The following is a 23,993-nucleotide window of genomic DNA, read 5'->3' on the forward strand; positions in this document are numbered from 1 at the left end:
GGGGTATGTCTCTACCAGCTTTGCTTAAAGGTGAAATGTTTTTTTTTGTTCAGCCTCAGTCACATTATATGAAGAGTTTGTGTGATTCTTGACACAGATTCTCAATTGAATTGAATTCTTTGTTATGACTAGAGCATTCTAACACATGAATATGTTTCAGCATGTATGCCAGATGGTTGAGTTGGGAGACCACGACATTAACCTAGACCTGTCAGCTTTGTTCCTTTGTCTTCATGATACCTTGTTCTTTAATGTTCTCTAATAAACCTCTGAGACCTTCATAGATCAACTGTATTTATAATTAGATTAAATTATCCACATTGTATTTTACTACCAAGGTGACCTTCTGAACACAATTTGTTACACAGGCTTTTATTTAGGGGTATTAGAGGTAAGGGGGTTGAATATAAATGCTCTCCACATTTTAGACATTTTTATTTGTAAAAGGGTTGAAAATCATGCATCATTTGTCGTTAATTTATATTATGTGCCACTTTGTTTTGATCTTTTAAGATATTTTTTCGGCACTAATGGCCTTTATTTGTTTGGGTTTTTTGGGGGTTTTTTGACAGTAGGCAGACAGTAAAGAGGGGTAGAGAGAGGGGGAGACTTCGGCAAATGTCGCCGGGTCCAGGACTCGAACCCAGGACAGCCGCCTCGAGGACCGCAGCCTCCGCACACGGTCCCGCGCCCAACCCCTACCCCACCAGCACTGTGCCTTTTTTCAATCTTTTACATAAAATCCAACTAAAATGCATTGAGGTTGGAGGTTGTAATTTGACAAAATATTGAGTAATTCAAGGTGTATAAATGTTTTTGAAAGACACTGTATCCAATACCAATGTCATTGTATTTGTAATTTAAAATCTCAGAACTTGAGAATCTGTAAATGTCTGATGTTAATTAAATCCTAAGAGAGTGCACTCATCTGAAAAGTTATCAATTATTCACAACTATCTTGAGTTATACGTTGCACAGAGGCTCTTACTCATTAACTATCCATCTTGACTAAGTCCTTTCATTTCAGAACTTAGTTGTATTCCTACTTTGAAAATATTTAACCGCAACAGAATGTTAGACAGAAAGATAAGAGGATGTATAATAGGGATGCCCCTGCAGCCAGCCAGCCAGCCAGAGAGCCAGCTACATCTGGCTTATCATCTGCCCTCACATAGCCCTGTAATCTGAGAATGGCATTCACAATCAATGCTGGGAGGGAAAGAGAAGACAAGCCCAATCGATGCCTGTTAGAAACCCTACGATAATTGTGCACTTATCAGTTCAGTGCAGCAAACCGCAATGAGCCTGAGTTGGTTGACCAAAAGATAAAACTTGGGCTGCCTTTTATATAAGAATTTTTACTATTTCAGTTTATCTGTTTTATAGAAACTAAATCAAATGTACTTTCAGATTGATTCCCTAGACCTCATTCTGCATAACAAAAAGGATCATTATGTTTAATAGAGGCCCATAACAGAACAAGGTGGTTAATTAGCATATTATGGGTCAAGTAAGGGAATACTAGAAGAAAAACTGAAGAATTGTTATGTGCAGGACCCAAATTGGCAGTTCTTATGGGAGGATATTTTGCTTCTACAGCAACAATAAAACAGCCAAATGCATTCTAGAAGTTGGTAATTAGACACAAAGTGTTGCTGAGGCAGATGGGAGAGCCATTAGTTTTGGGGGTGTTTGGTCATAAACCAGCACATTTAGCTAGTTAAACCTTCATACAATGAAAGTGGTAGATATAAAAGTAACAATGTCCCCAAGACAACACGGTAATCCATTCTCATGGCAAGATATCTTCCTCAAATTCTAAGATGCAGTCAGTGTATTCTGTTTTCATCCAGTTTGAACAACTAATTCAATGTAGTTTTCATTTTATGTTGGAAGGACTGATGGTCTACTCTGTTCATAACCACACAAAAAAATAAATGGATATAGTGAGGCTGCAAGTCAAATATTTTTAAATTTGACATTAGTATTCTTAATTAAATCAAGCTGGAATGGAAACATTTTCAGAGTGTAAATGACTTATATTCAGCAAGAATTCATGCTAATGTACAGTTCTCATTTGTCATGGCATAGGTGGCAGTAATGATTATCTTTCATGCTGACTCATGAAGAGCAGCTCTCAGCAGTTTTAGGGAAACCCTTCGCTGTCCTCTGACCCGGTGCTTTCCCTGTCTGTTTAATGTAATATTAGCAACAAATTGTTTCACTGTGAACAGTCTATGAACTGATGATTATCTATTAGGTTGAACTGTGGGCTGGTAGGCGATTCTTACAGGAGGGTAACAATGAGTAAAAATTCCACCTTATCACAGTATTTACACAAAAACTTGAAAGGAAAATGCATAACATGACCTTATATGTAAAACAGAAATTTTCATACTGCTGGGGTGCACAGTGGCGCAACTAGTAGCACTGTAGCCTTGCAGCATGAAGGTCCTGGGTTAGACTCCCAGGCGGGGGTTTTTCTGCATGGAATTTGCAGGCATGCGTGGGATCTCTCCAGGTACTCTACCTTCCTCCCACAGTCTAAACACATGATTGTTAGGTTATTTGGTCTCTAAATTGCCCTTAGGTGTGAACGGGTCTGTGCATGGTTGTTTGTCATCTGTGTCTCAGTGTTGCCCTGTGATGGACTGCCGACCTGTCCAGGGTGTACCCTGCTTCTCGCCCTGCTGGAGATAGGCACCAGCTCCCATGCAACCCACAATGGAAGAAGCGTGTATAGAAAACGGATGGATATTCTGTTGTTACTGTTGTTAATTATGCTGTTAACATTATATTAAATATTTATAACATATTTATCTCTAGCATGTATTTATCACAATTTTGATATTGATATATAGGCTTGCGAAAGAATACAGAATGTAATTTAGCAGTAGTTTTCAGGCGGTTATTGTGTCATGTCACTGGGGGCAGGACTTGAACCCAGGACCACTGCATTGAAGACCAAAGCTTCAGTGCATGGGCCGCTCGCTTAAACCCCTACACCAACAGTGTTTTCAGCTGTATGTTTTTAAAACCTTGGTATACTTTGATGCTGGCACAGGCCCACACCTAGGCTCAACGAGTCGAATATTTAAATAATTTTCCCTCTGAACACTGTTAAACCAATAAACCTATGGTTCTGATCCAAATACTGTTACATATAACAGCAAGTATAATACTTTACTATAATCCTTTTTCGACATGTTAGGTATTTGGGAAATATATAAATTTTGATATAACAAACACATATGTTTGAAAGAAAGTATCACCAGCCATAGATACAAAAATATATTATTCTGGATATAGGTGGCTGCATTGTATACCATGCACAGGCTGAAATGTTAACTTGAATAATAATGCTACTACACAGCCTGGTTTATTACTTACACCCCTGTCAGACTTTTGCATGCCGACTTGTCCTTTTTATGCCATTGGAAGACTTTTTGCTATCGAAAAATTACACATGTAATGCTGTAGCATGCACAGTTTGATCACAACATACACCAGTCTGCCACGGGTGTTTGGAATATATCAAAAAATCTCACCACTTGTGCGCTGCAGCTCTCACACGTCATGTATTGCTCATTAGTGCACCACTGCTGCAGAATTAATTCAACTGCAACTCAAATATTGCGTCAATGATGAATTTGGCTAAAAATGTGGTTGCATAGACATGCAGATATAAACCAAAAAAATATTGTTTAACAACAGGAGTGTCTAACAAAAAGAATTCTTTACAGTGAGAAACAGAAACATTAAATGTTATGCATCTTGAAAATTAAAATTGACAACAGTAATGAGTAAAAATGTTATTAGCACCCCTAGTAGAAATGCCCTAAAATAAACTGTTGTGGAGACTTAGTGCCCCTAAGATGTAATTCTGGCACTTTTCCACTCTAATTTGTTACTTTTTATGTATTGCTCTGGCTGTTGAAACAGTCAAGTTTAACAAATACCTATTTTCTTTTAGTGAATGCCTAACTTTCGAAGATCAAAACACACATTTTACTTCAAGGGTATGTTCTCTTGTCTTTCCTATTTTAAGGGGTGGATAAAATAAATAAGCCTCTGTGTCCTGCCATAATGTCACAATGGATGCTCGATTCTGACAGTTAGAAAACACCACAGCTGAAAGAAACCATAACAGAGTAACTTGTTATTTCCACAAAGGAGAGTATGGTGCCAAAACTTAAACTATCACACATTCCTTGCCGTTAGTGTCAGCTGGCAGAAAAACACAAACAGCTTTTGGGGTTTGACTGGTAAATATTACAAAAGTTCATTTTTTCTTTGGCCAAAACACAAACTAAATCCTCCAAGACAGCCACATGGGTCCTACCATGAATCCGTTTAGCCTGTCAAATTATCCTAGCAGGATTTCGCCCTGCCAAGGAAAGCAAAACAATTAGGGCTTAGAAAATGTCACTTCTGAAATGGCAAACAATACCTGCAGCAGCCAGGGAGGCATGAAAAATCAAAGCTGGAAAAATGTGCTGATATTCTGAAACAACCCTAATATGGTTTATGTGATGCAGCAGATCTGATGGAATCTACCTTATAGTATAAGCCAGTTCGCTTTAATAATAACTATAAAAAAAAGCCTTTGTCTGTATCATTGCTTAACAATGCCATGTTTAGAAGCAGTGAGGGAATTACAGCCTTACATTTAACCAGATTTTGACAATAAAACAAACAATAATTTCCAGTTTTATACCCTTTGTAGATATGTTTATACTGTTTAATTTGTATTGTATTGCACCGACTACGCCAAAACAAATTCCTTGTATGTCCAAAAACGTACTTGGCAATAAAGTTTTTCTGATTCTGATTCTGATTCTGATCCTTTACTACCCAGCAGATAAGAGCTAATACTCTGAGAATTAAAAAGCAGGCAACCTTGAAGAAACACATAACCAATAGCAAACCTCTCCACTCAGCTGACAATATTTTAAATCTAGCACAGGCAACTGACAGGATTCCATCAATTATTCAGAAAAAGAAAGGCTCACAAAAAGTACAGAACCCTCTGGCCCCACAGCATTAAATCACTGTATAGCGTACCATCTGCTGCACGTCGAAAGCATCAGTTTCTGTGTGCACAGGAGTATACTGCAAAACTGATCCATTAGTCTTGGTTGATTTTTGTTTGTCAGTGATTGATTAGAAAGATAAAATGGTGTGTGAAAAAAAAGCTCTTCTTCCAAATCCTTGCTATATTTTATTCCCAATTTGATATGTTGACCTAGATAGAATGTCGTACGGAAAAGGAAACATTTCTTTGGCTAACATGACATGAACATCAGTCTGTCTTTAAATGTTGAAATAAACTGTAACAATGACTCCACAGTGTCTTTTCTAAGATGCTTCAACATTATTGGTGTTTGAACATTTACAAACTCAAGAGACAAAATGTCCCATGTTCTGACTTCAATAATGCAAAGCTCTCCTTCTCATGTTGTTTTTTCCACATCATTGTCATATGTGAACTTTTCACATTATTTTCACATGTGAATTTTAGGTTCTTTTTTTCAATGAACATCCTGTCTCTGTGTAGCAAAAGCCCAGCTGTGAGAACACAATGACTTGTTTTCCTGATACCTTAGCCATTTCCCAAACTGAAATGAAAGAAAATGAAGCCACTGCAGTACTCATTATGTCCTTGGTTAACAGTTATTTTGGCATGTCAAACTCAATACCATGCTTTGTCATTCACCCTGTCAAAAACACAGCTCATCTCATTATTTGTGCCGTGTTTACATGTTATGGTGTTGCAGTGTGAGTCACTCCTGCTACATTTCATCCATTCTGTCTGCTTCCAAATTTTTCTGAAAAATCTTTGCATGATTGCTATATCTTTCATAAATCAGTAAATTAAGTCTTTGTTTATCTCATAATGCCCCTCAGATGAGGCTGTGTCATAAAGGCTGTATCTTTATGAGCTTCCCACTTCTCAGAAGCTGGGTTTATTCTAAGTGGCATTGTTTGTGGAAATCTTCTCTGGGCACTGCCTAATCCTCTGGTTTGAAGGTACGGAGGGAAAACTGCAAAATCTGTTAGAGTAAATGGCAACTTCTCCATTCCATTCACACGAGGGATGCCCTTTGATTCATAAATATTCAAAAAGTTATTTCAAGCTACTTTTATTTTGAAAGGTAGTTCTCTTTTTCCCTGGTGGCAACACGCTGCTAACAATATACTGCCACAAGCCAATGCGCCAGGATGTGTGCCAACCACCATAATGCTTTTTAAGACAGGAGTACTGTAAATCATATGACATCACACATCCGAAAAAAGATTTAAATATGTGAAAAGATCTATGTCAATTTTGGATTACTAAGTGGGAAAAAAGAGAGCCCAGATATCCACAATTTGCAATATTAGCTTAGACATACTTGATGTTGTTCACAAGATGTGCTTGTGAGATGTGCTAACATTTTGAAGAACTTTGATATTTGCAATGATGCGTTGTTACCCAACAAAATTGACCTGAGCACAGCTCTCCCCAGCAACATTAAGTGACTTTCTATGCAGGAGTGTCCCCTGCTGCAAACTGAGACTTTTAGGACAAGCTTTAAGTTCTTTAGTGAAAATGAGAAGCAACGATTCCTCTGGGAGACAAGAGCCTGGTGTATGGGTTGCACATGTATGCTTCAGACTGTTTACCTTCACTGTATAAACTAAAGCAAGGTTGGGCAATTGTTTTCTGGCATCTCTCTCTTACAGATTAAAAGCCTGCTTACAATGGGTCAGTGCTGGAGGACTGCATTAGGAGGCTGACATGCTACTGAAATCAGGAAACAAAGGACGCAATTTTCTAAAAGTCTAGTTGTCACAATAACGTGGGATATTCTGATGCACAATTAACAATTTATATATGCTTAATTTTCAAGTTTCATGCAGCCAAGTCAAAGACCTCTAAATGGCTGAATGTGGATCGCAAAATACCCAGGTCTGAAACAGCCAGAAGCTGGTAAAAATGTTGTACCAAGAAATATTGCACAGTTGACTTCTGCTGCACCTTAACTTTTTAATTTGAATTCCTTTATTGTGTAAAAGGAAAATTATGAGGCAGTAAAAAAGTGTGCTTATAAAAAGATCCTTGTGCTTTTCAGCAGCATGAAAGACACTAGATAAGGAGAAATTGTAAGTTAGTGTTTGTATTAGCCACTCTGTAATTCACATTTTTTCTGTGCTTTCAGGGTGAGAGCAGCACAATCAGCTCGGCACCAGAAGTCCTTGCAGCTGTCATAGAGCCGTGGAAGCAGGGAAACCCGGTCAAAACCAGGTCAGACAACAAGCATGCCAGCTGACATAGAGCCAAGATGTTGTTCAGTGTTTGCTCACAAAAAACAAGCATGTTTCACCATTTATTACTTGATATTTAATTGTGTTGAAAAAATAAACATATAGTTTAAAAGAGAGATCAATGAGTCTTAAATGGTCACCCTGGTAAAGCTTCTCTGAAAATTCCCTAATAAATGAATCTGTTATTGCATAATCTCACAGTAATAAAATGTTTTTGTTGATTTCTTTGTTTGTTTGCAAAAAATAGTGTTCTTACAATTTTCATTATACTTTACTTTTAAAGGTATTCAAACTGCATAGAAACTTTTAATATGTAATCCATTACTTCTTTCTTTCCCTAGGGAATAAAAATTACATGACAGAGAAATCCGTTTCCTTTCCTCACTCTTTAAAATGAGAAAAATAAGAAAGCATGCCATCAAGAAAGGAGGATGTCAATGAGTCTTCATAAGTCAGTAAACAACTCTATAAAAAGCCACACTGACAGTCACAGAAGTCAATTAAAGGTTTCAAATAACTGGAACTATGATAAACCAAGCTGGTTGAGGACCCAAGTTTATGAGTCCACTACCAAAGTGTGCAGCATGATAAGGGAGTTCAAAACATTTTTGAAAAACCTGTCCTATAATCATAAATACAGCGATATGTCAGTGTAATCGATTACAAAAAAATACTATAGTAATCTGTTGACCAAAAAGAATTTAATTGACACATTCTAGGATTTTACCTTTTTATTTCCTTAAAATATTTTACAAAAATTACTATATTGTATGTGAAGAGTCCCTTGGCTACAGTCAGCAGTGCTAATGTGTACATAATGTGTACCTCTGCATGTGTCAGCCAACTTCAGCTCCTGTCACTGGTAGTAAAAATTTCAAAGTCCAAAGTGGTCTAAAGTATGGCAACATTTCATGTTAGCTGAAGATGAACAGAGCTTTGGATCATCTGTGAGGTTTCAGCACAGGCGCCATTTATGAGCAGGTGAAAAGATGGACTCAGCTAGAAAAACAAAGCTGCTGAACTCATTGTGAGTTAAGACAAATTGCCTCTTTAGTTTTCTCCTGTTTAATTTTTAGATGCCTTCATGTGCCAACATGCGATAATGTGCAGAATTTGTCAAGAAGCCCCAACTTTACTTAGTGCCTAATTAATCAAATTTAATTGTGTTCATAAAGATTGATGAACACATCGGTCGATAGATTAATAAAAAACACAGTGCCTTCACCTAAAGGATGACAATGTGAAAAAGCAACTTCTGCCCGCTGATAATAATGATCCAAAAAACCATGGCCTATAGCTATATTAACACCACATTATGTGCCTATATTGAGGCTTTTTAAATGTCTTCATTTATTTTTGTTTAAAAAAAATTATAATTGTTATATTTTTTTTCTTTTATGATGATACCCAGAATATTTGCCTACTACATGGTTTTTAACCATTACATAGTTTTTAACTTTAGGATTACCAATAAAAGCTTTTAGCAGTGCAATTTTATTTAGAATATAAACTAAAACTAAATGGACAAAAGGCATATCAAAGCTAAATTATCCACTTGAAAGTTCTATACAACAACAGAGATAGACTGCTCTTGACCATATAAGTTGCTCTGATCCTACCTAAAGTATCCCCATATCCCTCCCCTTTATATAAGCACCTAAAATAACCACAAATAGGGCATGCTAGTTTGCTGAATTATAAGAACAAGCTGCAAATGTTAACTAAATATTCATCCTCTGTGTCAATGAGGAGTCCCTTAAAAAAAATCTAAATCTCAGTCTCTTAGTCACATCCCAGTCAGGGACCACAAAGCAGACATGTCCTAGATAAACAATACCCTGAACTGCATTGAAAAGCTCTTTATAGCATTCAGGTTTACATGACATCAGACTGTGCAAAGAGATGCTCATCGCTTCCAGGGCTGCAATGAACAAAACAGGCTCAAAAGCTCGTCTCCTGTCAAGTTCATGACATCGTACATTTCCTAACAAAAAAAGGTTGCTAATTTTTAGGTGATATAAAGAAAGTGATTGTAGTAGGATGGGTTGTAAAAGAAATACAACAAATCTCTGAACATTATTAATTTTAGTCAAAGCTGTTTAATACTTTGAATGTGTGGGAAAACTGTCAGCATGTCAAACCCAGGAAGAGAAGATAATCAAACAGAGGGTCAATAAAATACCCAAAACGATGTAGTTAAGATATGAATATGTTGACTAATTAAAACATACATTGGAGAAAAACTGGAAGAGTAATGGTTCACTGATAGTTTAAATTAGAACACTAAGCAAGATACAGGGCCACTGAGGAGGCATCGTGATTTCCTCCTTGTTTTTGTTTCGCTCGTTTCCCTCCTGAGCAATCAGATATTGTACACTCACTCTCTTGCAAGCTTTTGGCAACTAACACAGCTACAGTATACTATGACAATAAATACACATGCAGTTTTCAAACACTTGGATCTCTGTATGTCGACCATGATTCAGAAAAATGGAAAATACTGCATCAGCTTTGTTCTAAGATGGTTTGCAGAAGCTCACAAAATGATCAGGGTGCTTATTTTGATCAGTATAACAGAATGAGTGTCATGTCCTTCTTGCAAGGCGCAACTATTACCAAGCTTATCATGGGAGGTAATAGACTTTAAAACCCTCCATCATGCTCTTGGAGGCACCAACCAATTTGCTGTCAAGTCAATAATCTCATCAGGGGAGATCAAATCTGCAAGATTTCCACAATTTATCTGACACACACACAACCTCACTGAGAAGATCGCATTCAAACTATAAACTTCATTTCTTAAATCCAAGAGGAGCCAGATTATAAATGTTTTGTTTTGGTTTGATTCTGTCAATTCTGTGAAATGGGGTTTGACTCAAGACATCTGCTGAATATAAATTAGCAGCTGTGATCTTGGCAGCTAAAGAATGACCTTAGAAGATAATGAGTTAAAAGGATGGCTCAACACCTTCAGCTTTACAAAGCATCTTAAAAGACCTGTCATTCACACATCCTGGGTTTATTAGCTCAGGAGCTCTAGTGGGGACAGGTAAGAGCTGCAGTCAGGTCAGTAAGGAGGCCCCACTAGGTTTTTAACATCAGGGCCTTTATAATCCATGCACACTGGGATTTCCCTTTTGTCATATTATAAAATGCATGGACATCTTTTATTTTTAGTAGTATACAAAAGTGTTTATTTTATAAAGTTTCATATGTCTGCCTCAGGAACAGGAAGTTCCCGACTTAGTTCAAACTACAACAGTGAAAGACAGAGATTGTAGGAATATGTCACATGAGCAATTTAAAGGTCATGTTGTGGTAAGCAATAAATCTGAATGTATTTCAGGTCTTAATTCTGAAACACTTTAATATTAAGCATACTTGATAAAAATTGTCAGATTTCACAAACTGATTAAAATCTCTTCAGAAATGAACTTTCTTTTACATCTTTGTGGGTGAATTCTGGTTTACTTTTTTCTTTTAATTAAGACACATTTTCCCAACATAAATTACCTGTTTAAGGTCATGCCACAATATCTGGGGGCTTGGGGATGTATGCATAGGAATAAATGAAAATTGTGCTTTGGAAAAAAATATTATTTACTTATCTAGTTTTATATTATCTGGAAGAGTCTAACTAAAGGTAAAATTCACTGGATTTTTGCAAATGCATATCCCTAATCTTTTTTTTTTTTTGATTCAAGGTTCTATCCATGACCCTCAACACAACATACTTTGAACTGTGAAACTTTTCAAATTGTGTAACATTGATTTGTTTTTCTTTTTACTTTTTTCCTCCGTCTCTTTCGATCTCCCTTCTATCAAAGAGAAGCTGTGATTTGTTTTACCATGTCCTTCACCTTCAAACATCTCCAAGTAAAAAAGCCTTTTTACTGCACACCTACTCACACGTTGAAAATATTTTCTTGCCTATTCTTCCTCTCATTTATTTCTCTCTGTATGGTAATGTCTTTATTTAATTAAATGCTAGTTGCTGTACACTGAATCTGTGCATAAACTTAAAACCAAAGGTCTCAAAACTTATCAATATCAATGATATTTTAAAATTCACCCATGATGCCTGCAATTTAAATGGATTTCAGGCAATTGTATAGGATGAGGCCCTCAAATGAAGTGCAAAGCTTTGATTTATCTCAAAGAAGGAAAAATATTTTATTTCTAAAGGTTTTCTTCTGATGTTTTCCTCGCTCTGGGCAGTCCGCATCTCAGATGGGCACATTTTCTCTTGGCAACAATGAAAAATGGCAACACTGCTCTGCCACTGCAAAAGCCCCTGGGAAGACACAGAGCAAACAGACATGTCCTCTGCAATCTAGGGGTTTCAAAGGATAGGAAATACCTACATTACAGTTTTGTTTTGTTTTTCTGTGAATGACAAAAACATTCTGTATGGCCCTGCTAGATGGGGAAAAATAAAAAGGAAACAGCAGACAAAACCCTGTCAAGGTATTTATTAAGGTAAACTCATTCAACTTTACAGTCTCTTGCAACTATAAGGTCAGATCAAGTCACATATCACCCCTCAGTGAATCAGCATTGTAGGGATGTAGGGGGAAAATTTCCAAATTTTATACTTTTAAGCTTTGTAAAACATTAAAGTTAGTTACAAAAATGCAATTCTTCAGGAAAACTCCCTCAAGAAAAGAGAAACACTGTTCATATATACTGTACAGCACGTTACAAAGGCACTGTCATTTATTTTATGTTTTAGATAAGGACATAGAGTATAATTGTGATGGAAGGAAATGACACATGCTTTTGATGATTTTTACAAATGAAAATCTGAAAAGTTTGAGGTCTATTTCTGTTCAGCCCTTTTAATCATATACCCTAAATATAATTCAGTCCAACCAATCGCCTACAAGTATCAGGTAATTACTAAATAGATTCCTTCTCTTTTTAATTTAATCTCCCATATTAATGCAGCTGTTCTGTTTTATAAGCAGGGTTGCTTATAAAACCATTTTCCAAGCAACAAACCAAGACATGACTGTCAAAGTAAAATGACAAGCTGGACGAGGAAAGTATTAAACAGAAAGGCAGCCAAAAGGCCCATCGTAATCCTGGAGGAGCTGCAGAGATCCATAGCTCAACTATTAATTGTCGCGAGTCTGCCGGGATACTTTTCTACTGGTAAGATTTGTTAAAAAATGTTTTCTATCCAGTCTGACTGCAATTGAGATACAGTTTGGACTCAGGATACTTAAATACAAATTCACAAACACACTTTTTAGATGCTTATTTGTAAAGAATTTGAAAATAACTTTTTCTTACACTACAAACCTTTTTGAAAACAAGCACCAGCATTGCTTAAGACAGAACCTTATTAAAAAGAAGTAGCATTTTTTTAATAAGCATTTAACTCTTCTTCAAATGTAATTTCGCTATCCTCCATAGACATAGGCAGCTATGGCTTATTGTAGTCATCTTGCAATTGGATAGTTGAGGTTTAGTTTTATTCTAGCCACCCCACCCCCCCACCCCCCCACAAGATGTTTATGTGCCTTTTGACAAAGCATTGAACCCTTAGTTGATTACCAATTACCGTAATGGTGTCTGAATGTGTATGTGTTGGTGAGTGCAGCTGGAATAATGTGGCCATGTTGATAAAACAAATTCCAGTGGCCAATATGGCTAGAAAAGTTCCATGCAAGTTTAATTTTTTGTGCTATAATGCACTGATGAAAAAAAGGCAAGGAACATTGCTGCAGAAAACAACTCGGAGCAGCCTCTGTGACAGTGAGGTGCGGTGACAAAGGTGCAAGCGGAGGAGTGTGATAAAGATGTGGTCAGCAACCATAAAACATGGCCTTGAAGACAGAGAGGCTAAGTGAGTTTGTGAGCTCTGACAGCAACATGGAAGATTATGCTTATGCACAATAATGCCTCAATGCATTCAATACATACCTCCATGGACATTAACTTCCATACAAAAGTGACTTCCAGTGACTCACACTCCATCTTGTCAAACAAAAGCACACACATGAGCATTAAAAAAATGATGCTTAGAATCTGTAAAGCAGCTGACTAAATATAATTCCATCCTGCAGATTAAAACAACTCCCCCACCTTCCCTGTGGTCCAATTCAGACAGATCAGATGGGAAATATAGCAGATGTGTCATATAGAAAGGTGTTTTGATACAAATTGGATGATTAACAGAGCAGTGCCGCCAACACTGAGACATTTGGCTGAGGTAAGCAGCTCAGAAGAGAAAGATTGGCTTTGAGGTCTAGGGGAGCAGATGGGATGAGGGCATAGAACCGGACCGAATAACTCTATCATACTGATTTCTGTCTACCTATTGGATAGCTCCTCTATATTTTGAAACAGTTACCCGTGCTCTTTTGGTGTTGTGATGGCTCAGTCTTCATACCAAGTTATCCCTGCCTTTAGCTCCACCCTCTTAACATTAATTATGCAGCTCAATGCAGCACTCTGAGTCTCTGCTGCAGCTCACCCACACTACATTACTCTCCAGCTTTCTCCCACTCCCTCTGTCTCTGTAACTCACACAGACAGCAGACTAGTATTTACTTGCTTTCTCTGCTCTTCATAATAAGAAACAACATTTGATTTTATAAAAATAGTACCATGGGCTGGATTGGATCAAATCTTTCCTTCTTTGTCAGATTTTGAGGGTTTAAAGGGTAAGTATCATTTACAAACACAGACATGTTTCTTCCAAAGCATTTGTAGCATTAGCCTAAAATTGCTTTTCAGGGCTAAATACTAGGATGTGGAGAAATTAAATGCAGATGGACTTCGAGTGGCTGGACAAAACAATTTTGATAGCTGCATTACTGTAGTAATGCAAGTAAACCTAGACTGGACAAATTATGTAGAGAAAAATGAAACTCGCACAAACACTGCATAACTATTCTGGTGACACCGTTATTGCGAGAGACATGCCGGAGTCAGCATGAATACATCCAAGTAACAATGCTGGTCAGAACCGGAGCAGATATTACAACACATGCCTGCAGAATTTTTGTGTTTCAATTTACAGTCATTTGCTGCTGTGATAAACGACAGGCAGAATGGGCTCACCACACAGTGCTTTTAAATTCTAACATAAGATGCTTGTTTGTTAAGTCTCCAAGCTACCACTATTTGATAACTTTTCTTTCCTCAATGGATAAATCACCAGTTAAATCTAGATTTTATAAACAAACGTTTTAGCTGAAGACTTTGCTATTACTACGTTTTTCATGGGTGGTTATAACATCATCACTCTTCTGCAACTGTCAGCTGCATTCTCAGCTGCAGTATTAATATTATTTTATTTTATTTTCATGCTTTTCTTTTTCATATTTCCTGATTTCAGTCATGAAAATTAAAATAATTATCTTGAGGTATAAGCCGGAACTAAGTGAAAGTTGCAAAAATTATAATTTACACCCTTTAAACATATGTATTTTTATAACCATGTTTACAAGAATATAAGTTTTGCCAGGTGGTAGTGTGAGGCACCAGCAGCATATATTTTTTGTGCAGTATCAGTTTCAAAGCCTGCTGTTGATTTATGTGCAAATCAGAACCAAACATGCCTTAAGTGACGAGGTAAACACACTTAACACCTGTTTGTTAAGGTGTAATTGATTCGACTATTCTACATCACAATGCGAGACACCATCAAACCATGTCACAGGAAGCAGAAAGGGAACACGCTCAACAAACCTTCATCAGTCATATCAGAAAACTGGAGGGAAATTGAAGAATATACAAATACAAAAGGAGGGGGAAGCTCACGCATTGGCCAAGCAGCCCCCCAGGCAAGCAGTGGGCGGAAGCACAGCTACTGATAATGGATGCAGAAACAAGCTTCTCCTTTGTTTCCTTTGGGCTCTTCACGTGATGTCGACTCATTTCACATTTGCTTGCATGTGTTCACATGCATGTGCCTGTGCTTGAGTGGGTATTACTCGCCTGCCCAAAAGCTGTTTATTGAATCTTACACAACTTAAGTGTGAGACCATACAATGTAAGTTATACTATACCATACCATACCATACCATACCATACCATACCATACCATACCATATCATACTATACCATACCATACCATACCATACCATACCATATCATACCATACCATACCATATCATACCATGCCATGCCATGCCATGCCATGCCATGCCATGCTATGCTATGCTATGCTATGCTATGCTATGCTATACTATACTATACTATACTATACTATACTGTACTGTACTATACTATACTATACTATACTATACTATACTATACTATACTATACTATACTATACTATACTATACTATACTATACTATACTATACTATACTATGCTATGCTATACTATACTATACTATACTATACTATACTATACTATACTATAATATACTATATTATGCTATGCTATGCTATACTATACTATACTATACTATACTATACTATATTATACTATACTATGCTATATTATACTATACTATACTATACTATACTATACTATACTATACTATACTATGCTATGCTATACTATACTATACTATACTACAATGGCTACAAGACCAGTTGCTCCTGGAGGTATTATCTTTGTTCCTGTCATTTAGAACCTCATCATACTTGCCTCTCTAATATTGGCATTTTAGAAAAGTGTTCATCAGTGATTGTAAAAATGTTACCTCTGGAACAAAAGCAAACAGAAAGGCAGATGTTCCTAATCTGGGGAGACATGGCAAGGGAAGACGGAATCATTCAGATGGTATTTGTTGAAGTGAATGTGTAATTCACTTAAATAATCCAGTGGGAGCATCAGCTGACTATTACCTTTCTTTTACATTACTTTGCAGATGCAGATCAGCTGCTTGTGTTCACTATGTTTCTGACTATCTCATGTGCATCAACTGAACCGACTGCACAATAGAGGGTCAGAAGCTCTTCGTAATGTTTCTGTTCATCAGCAGGCAGCCCTCTGTATGGTACAGCTCTGCTGCTGCAGGGGTCTTTTCAGCGCATGGTGCTGGATGGTGAGCAGAGAACACAGCGGGGGCTGGGCACTGCAATGTGCTGCAGTGCTCATAGCTCTGCTATGCACACCCACCATCTTCCATCCCTGCTCTGCCTGTGACAGTCTCTCAATCTCTGCAACTCTTTCTGGTTTCTGCCTGAATCTTTTGTCTTTTCACTTCCACTTGTCCTTTTCTTGTGTCTATTTTATTCCACTCTACATAGGTATACTGCAGTCCATGTCTTTAATGCATCCTTGAAGTAAACTGCCCACTGCTTTCTCGCTTGTCCTCTGACATGTTGACCTACATACCAATTATTCTGAAAGGGTGGAGAAAAGCTAAATGCCCACACTTAACACCGACCATGACAAATACAAGATTGAGACAACATCCCTAAAGATGATTTGAGTCTTAATACACCAAGCCATCAATGAGCTGCAACATCTGGACTCTCAGTGAACGTCTGCTTCTTCAGTCTCTTCGTTGTGTAACGCAACATTGGTCCTGTCAGATTCCGTCAGCATATTCTTCAGTGAGTCAGATCCCTGATTGGCTGTTTAGCATATGGTATAAGTTCTATATTTAGTTTAATAGTCGTGTTATTTTTTTGAGGCTCAAAGCGTGAATGTTAAAAAAAATCATAAATGTGAAGTTATCTATTTGGTGAGTTAGTACAAGTATGAACAAGTCCAACTGAGCTAGAATAGTGTTGGGTTTTAAATACTGAACTATTGACAATTTAATATTTTAAGATAATATCTCCATCTTATATCTTCTCCATCTTTGTGCATCTAAAGATTTTAATTGTTGCCAATTTTTCTTTACAAAACAGCTCAAGCCCTTTCATATTTTGATAAAAATCTATAGACAGTAATTTTCAAGTTTTGCCACAGATTCTTAGGCAGGGGCCAGCATATGAATACATGAGACACCTTAAAGGTTTTTAGTCAGAAAAATCCTTGAAGCGGATGTCCTTTTCTTCACTTAAAAAATAATGTTTGCCACATAAATGTTTTGTGTATTTCACTTTTACTCTCATAGGTTTTCATTTGAAATACCTGGGGATGATAAATATGGGCAGATAATTTTTTTTTATCTTTGTAAAAGGAAATAAAAAATGCTGAACATTCTTGTAATTTATTGGGCGTGTTTCATATTAAATTCAGCAAAGAAATATCTACAAAGGTGACATGTGGTGTAGCGGTAGAGTGGGCGCCCCATACACAGAGGCTATAGTCCTTAAGGCAGCCATCCAGTGTTCAGTTCCCAAATTTGAGACCTTTGCTGTATGTACTTACCTGTTTCCTCTGTTATCAGTGTCAATAAAGGCCACTAGTCCCACAAAAAATATATTATCTTAAAAAAAGAAATAAGTGAAGCAGCCACTGGAATTTTATTTTAATCTTTTAAAAAACAGAGGATTGCCGCAAACTATTCCAGCTCATCAAATAATCAGGCTCATTAATGCAATTATCAGCTAATCTGCTAATTAGAATTGATGTTTTAAAATGGTTTAAACTGCACTTGAACCTAAATTCACTAAATGCTAAGTGTCTTAAGAATAAAACATTAGCAAATATAAAGTTGTTGAATAATCCAATTTTCAATGTCCACACATTGAATTTATGTTTTATTGTACCATAAACTGTAACCTTTAAAGTCATAAAGCGGCTTTAAAGGGTACTCTGATTAATCATTCTAAATACAAATGAATTTATTCACCAAAACCTTTCATGCATTGGATACTTTCTACCCAAAATGACAGACGTTTATCCCTTTTCATGCATTGCATTTAGTGTGTTGAAGACTTCATCTTTTCCATATAAAGGTCTGTTCTTTTTTACAAATCCCTGCATTTTTCTCCAAAGTATTATTAATACATATCTTGATTATCATGTCATGTGTTTTTATTAATGGCATTTATCAAGGTGTAATTTGTGTAAATACAAGATACTTAGTTTAACTTCACTTCAACATTCCTGTTTTTGTTTGAATAACCTAAACAACTTATTTGCAGTTTTTATTTTATTTTAGCACCTCTTCTTACAACAATATCACAAATTTTAGAATAGCTGCCAACTTTAGTGACAGCCGGTGGTCCTCTGCTCTTTTGCCCAGGCCATCATTTACTGGGACACACTAAACGGTCATGCCCATACATGCTGGAAAGCTCGAAGAATGAGCAATGATGAGCCCGGCAGCTGCTCCGTTCCTCCAAAAAAGGTTATTGAACATAATTTGCTCATTTAAACAATTAACTAAACAATTACTATTTAACAGCTTGACTGAACAGGGTGTTGAAAGGAAAACACTGTTTGGTTTAATCCTTTTGAACCATTAAACTGGCAGATCCCAGCATAAAGGTCTTTCTAAGCACATCCAGTCATTCCACCTTACTGCACAGTCTCTTATTCTTATTTTCTGTTTAGTAGATTTTTACATTTGTGTGAATCTGCAGGCTTCCATTTGCCTACTGCTGTTCTGGTTGTACACCTGAATTTCCACACAAAGGGACAATAAACAATGCTTCTGTTATATTGTATTTTTCTATCTGATGAGAAAATGTTAAACCTTGTCCATACATCACACTTTATGTTCATGTTAATGACATGTACTGGCTAATTCATGTAACAGTGAGGGGTCCCAGTTCCATTTCCTATTAAAGAACTTGTGTTTCTAATCATCCCTATCTGAGTGAGTTTCTCCATATGCGAGTAGAGTCCTGCTGAGGCACTACACAGATTGCTCTCAACCATGACATGAAACAAAGCTTTGTTTCACAGCTGTTGTCAGACATTACATATTTTATATGTTTTTTTACAACAGCAAGACAGCACCGGGTTCTCTGTGTACCTACTAAGGTATATATATATATATATATATATATATATATACAGTATTTATATACTGTTTTTTTAATTGACATGCATATAGAAATCCGCTGGCGACTGCAATCTGAGAATTCAATTATTCAATTGACAATCAACCATGAGTGAAGACCCACTGGCCAGACACTCAAAAATCTAATAATTTTCCAATCAGTGAACTCACCATTCAAAGCACTACCATGGTGTACCCACCATAACAATGCGTTTATAAGAGGTGGGTAGTGACTAGTTGCATTTATTCCTATATTTACCTGAGTAACTATTTGAAAAAAAAGTACTTTTAGGGGCAGTTTTACTGCACTATCCCTTGTACTTAAGTAATATTATTATGAAGAATTGTTACTCTTACTTGAGTAAAATGTTTGGCTACTCTACCAACCGCGAGTAACTCCACTGAATATAGAACAAGCTTGTTTTAACCAAAAAAACAAGCTTGACACATACCAACAGTTGATGTTTAAGTGTTTGTACACAAGCTTCATTGTTTTAATGTGATTTTCTATCTACTGAGTTTGTTGTACCAGTTTGAGATCTAGTGAATGTACAATAAAATACAATATCTAACATTATAACTGTCACTTGAAGTACCTTAACCTGTTCTAACATATATATATTACCTACTGTAAGCATGGGGTTCATAGGTTAATGTTGAAAAGAAATTGGTTTGGAAAGGTGTTTCTTCTACCAGAATTGAATATTAGGTTATTATTTTATTTATGTATGCTTTTTTATGTTAGTCTACAAAATACCAGAATTTGAACTAAACGTTATACCTTTGTCTAATTTCATAATTTTTAAATATTAAATCAGATGTTATGATCAGTTACCCGTTATGTGCATAGCCTTTGTAACAAGTTCTTTTTTACTCTTACTTGAATAATTTTAGGATGGCTACGTCTTATTTTTTCCTAAGTAAAAATATGTTAAAGTAGTGATACTCTTACTTGAGAACAAGTTTTGGGTACTCTACGCATGGCTTCTACTGACTGAGGTTTGTGATTTTTAGTATCTGTGAGGCGTTAAAAAATAAAGAGGACGCACGGAGATGCAAAAGGCTATTCATAGGGAAACTGTATTTTATATGACATATCGAGACAAGTCTGCGCTTCATTCTGGCTGCAGGACAGTGAGCGAGAGCTAAGCTTTAAAAAATAACAGGAACTTTGAATCGAGTACTGCAAAGTTGTTTCATTTTATCTTTTTGAGCTTTCAGCCTATGTCTTACATGTAACATGCTCGATTTGAAAATGTTGACAGACCTATGGGTAAGGGTTTATGTTCTATAAAGGGAATAAACACAGAGACTGCTGTTTTAGTAAGGCTAGCCATGCTAACCATTCTAATCTTTAATATAAGATGCTAAAGACATTTCAAAATATGCACTCCATAATCATTTTATCTTTGTTTCAGAATTCTAGTAAACCTTGTTTAACTGCAAATGCTGTCTCACACAGCAGTGTACCATTACCTCCAATCATAATAAACATTCATATTCAATAAATAAGAATAAGCGTTCTGAGGAGGCTGGCTTGTCAGATTTAAAGTACCTTTTGAAAATCATAACCTTTAAGCAGGTATTAAACATGCTTTTCATTAAGCCCCCACTTCTGTTTTAAATGTTTTTGTATTGGTCGGATGTAATATTCTTATCTTAAATGTCATATTTTCATTAGCTGCAAGCAGAAAATCATTGAAATTAACAGAAATAAAGCCTGAGAGCCTGAAAACAAACCTGAAAACCTCAGTCTGGGCATAAGTAATCTATAAAATGTGTTTCTATTCAGTTAGTGCATAGACTTACTAAAATAAATGAACTTTTCAACAATATTTTGATTTACTGTCTGTACAGTGACAGTTATTTGCACTATTGCCTTGTAGCACCAAGGTGTCTGGTTTAAATCCCCAGTCTAAGAACACTTCTGAATGGAGTTTGCATGCTTAGATCCAGTTGGTTGACCTATGTGTTTCTGTGATGCACTGGCATCTTGTCCAGGCTGTATCCTGCCTCTTGGCCATTGACCGGCAGAGATAATCACCATCCTTTCCAATCCCAATCTGGAGGGATCAAGAGGCAGAGATCATGAATTTTCTTATAGTACAGTTTTTAAAGAGAATTTGGCTAAAATCTCCATCACCAGACTAAAATTGAAAGTCAGAGACAAAATTCTGATGGATGCATCTGTATCTATATAATTAATGTTACCATTTCTGCTGTGCTGCTGTTTTGACCCATAACCATTCGGAACTTGGCAGCAACAAAGAAGGGAGAACAAAACCTCAATGAAGGCTCTCCCACATGGAGCACAGTGTGATAATGAAGGTAAAACATGGACAGCAGATTTCAGGTTTTAAACTGAATAAGTGAAGGGTTGTGTCTGAAAAAGAAAGCTGCCTCTCTTTGGGCTGCATTCTAAAGGAAATGTGACACATTAATAATAAAACGTGTTTTTATGTCTAAAACTGGAAAAAGATCTGCAAAGCTCTCAGGAAAGCTAAACATGGCGTTAGATATATGAATGACTAAATGGTTTATTGTTCAATTTTAACTAAACATTAAGTAGCTTTAAAAAAACAGTAGTTGCTGTCCATGGTGCTGAAGTGGATGGTTTTTCATTTTCCCGTCCTCTTTAATAATTGTCTTTTACAACTTGCAACAAAATTCAAGAATTAGGGTCAATTTTGGAGCAAAACTACAAACGGAGGCTTAAGAAGAGCAGGATTAGTTTTAAATAATATTCAACTAACTATCACCCTAACCCTAACCCTACTTTTGCCATTTCTAATGTGGCTTTGCAGTGTGCTCACAGGAAAACACACACAAGTCCATTATTTGCCCGTTTTTTTGCAGCAGGCCATTGTGCATGAGCAGAGGTAACACATTGCCCACTGCTGGACATAAACAAGCCCTCCATTTGCAGATACTGAAGGTCAGACTTGGAAAAAAAAAAGAGAATGAAGTGGAATAAATCATCTGTATATTTTAAAGTAAAAGATGGCAGCAAATTCCCTTACAAACATTAACTTTACCTCTGTTGTGTCAGTTTATTTTGCATTACCGTAACATATTTATATTGTTCCAACCACTGACTGAACATTGTTTGGTTTTCCCTTTCTATATTTAGTGCTTGCTATATACAGCAAGCACTGAATGATCAATGAAGTAACCTACTTTTGCTTCAAGCTCAAACTGCAGCACCTTCCGTTAACTGGATAAACTGAACAAAAACTAGTCACCAGACTCAACCAAATCTTGTGCCCATTCTCTGTTTTCTTTTAGCAACTCATCAGAAGCCACAATGAAAGCATGCATGACCAATCTAAAAGGGGCTGCAGCAGTCCCTTATCCAACTGAATCCAAAATGTCAGAGGGAAAACTTATTCTGGAGATATGGATGCTTAAAAATCTGATATTGTCAAAAAGAGGAAGCTGGTTTTAGCAGCTCAGTCTGGATGCTGGTTGCTGTTTGCTGGATGCTTAGGCAGCTCCACAAGGGGATATCACAGGATACTGCAGCACAAGAGAACCGTGTGCACAGAAAACTTGCCTAGGAGCATCAGGGAGTCCCACACTGAGCTTCCCCCTCCCCTTTTCCTTAGCCTCACTGTCTCACTGCGCTTTAAGTCTTTGCGATGCAAAACATTTATAAAAAAGAAAGTATAAATCTCTCATTTTTGAATAGAATAATAACCACTGAAGATCACAAGCAATCAAAATCAAATTTGTTACATTTGTTACAGTCCATTAAAGACCCAAAAAAGTGATAAAGCCTATATGTAAGAAGCAAATGCAACTGCTTACCTTCTGTGCAGGATGCTTCCCCTGACAATGAGCTGTTCCCTTTCTCTGCGGACTACGAGACACTTTGAGATAAAGAGAAAAAGAATGAGTCTCCTCTTACTTTCTCTTACTTCCAGTTCCAGACCAAATGCTTCTAACAGAGCCCAGAAAACAAACCTTTACTCTGAGAACTCCACCACATAAACCCTCACAACCATTGAAATGCTCCCCAAGACTGAAGTACCACAATTTGGTAAAGATTTGCTCAGGGGGGAGGGATCAAAACTACACACACTGCAGTTTTTTTTTTCTTTTTTTCGTCCTCTTGCCCACTCTCCCACTTGCTTTTTTCGTGCTATCTTTACCCTGTGCTGCCTCCCAATTGGCTAATCAGCTTTTCAATAACATAAGCTCTCTTCTTTAATTGGAAGGCAGTCAGTTATGTGGTGAAAAAGAAACCCTCCCGCTCAACTCATCGTGTTTTTTTTTTCCCCTCCTTCCTAAGTGCCTGTGGAGAAGAATGCTGAGCTTTGCATTTTCCTACGCGTCAAGCAAAGAATAAAACAGGAATGGAGGACAGGAGGAGGTGGGAGTAGGAGGAGGAGGAAGAGGAAGAGGAGGAAAAGGGGTTGGGGTGTGTGAGAGTGGTGATGGGGGAGAGCATTTGAGGCAATTCAGTATACTGCAGCGGGACAAACAAGCAGGGGAACAAAGAGACGAGGAGGGGTCTCAGGTGTGGTAAGAGGCAGGTTTTGATGCACTGGCTGGTCCTGCCCGCTGCAGCAGTGTGACAGCAGGTCAGATGAAAGGGAAATTTCGCTGCACTCACTGCAGCGCAGCTAGGCATCTCTGCTGCAGTGTGTCTGACTGCCAGGATGGAAGGGGGATGGGAAGGGAGAAGGAGGGACAGCGCTGGGGATGGCTGCAGAGATGCCGAAGTATAGTTTTCCACCCTGTCTTTGATATATAGGATGGTAAAAAAGGGGGCAGCCAGCCACAGAGTACACCGTGGTTAATGCATTAAAT

The 23,993-nt window shown here is 37.2% G+C and overlaps 1 protein-coding gene across 5 annotated transcripts in view; it reads right to left on the reverse strand.

Moving 5' to 3' along the window:
* Positions 1 to 23,469, reverse strand: part of LOC124868338 (synaptotagmin-2-like) — a 90,692-nt gene extending 67,223 nt beyond the window's left edge. For 3 of the 5 annotated variants that reach the window (XM_047365522.1, XM_047365550.1, XM_047365503.1), the window contains exons 1-2: positions 23,145 to 23,469; positions 22,989 to 23,050 (exon numbers count right to left, since the gene is read on the reverse strand). The gene's annotated coding sequence lies outside the window, so the exon portion shown is untranslated. The other 2 variants (XM_047365540.1, XM_047365513.1) reach the window with 1 other exon arrangement.
* Positions 23,470 to 23,993: the final 524 nt, after the last annotated feature.

This window comes from Girardinichthys multiradiatus, chromosome 1 (assembly GCF_021462225.1).
Source record: "Girardinichthys multiradiatus isolate DD_20200921_A chromosome 1, DD_fGirMul_XY1, whole genome shotgun sequence".
In the NCBI taxonomy this organism is placed as follows: Eukaryota; Metazoa; Chordata; class Actinopteri; order Cyprinodontiformes; family Goodeidae; genus Girardinichthys; species Girardinichthys multiradiatus.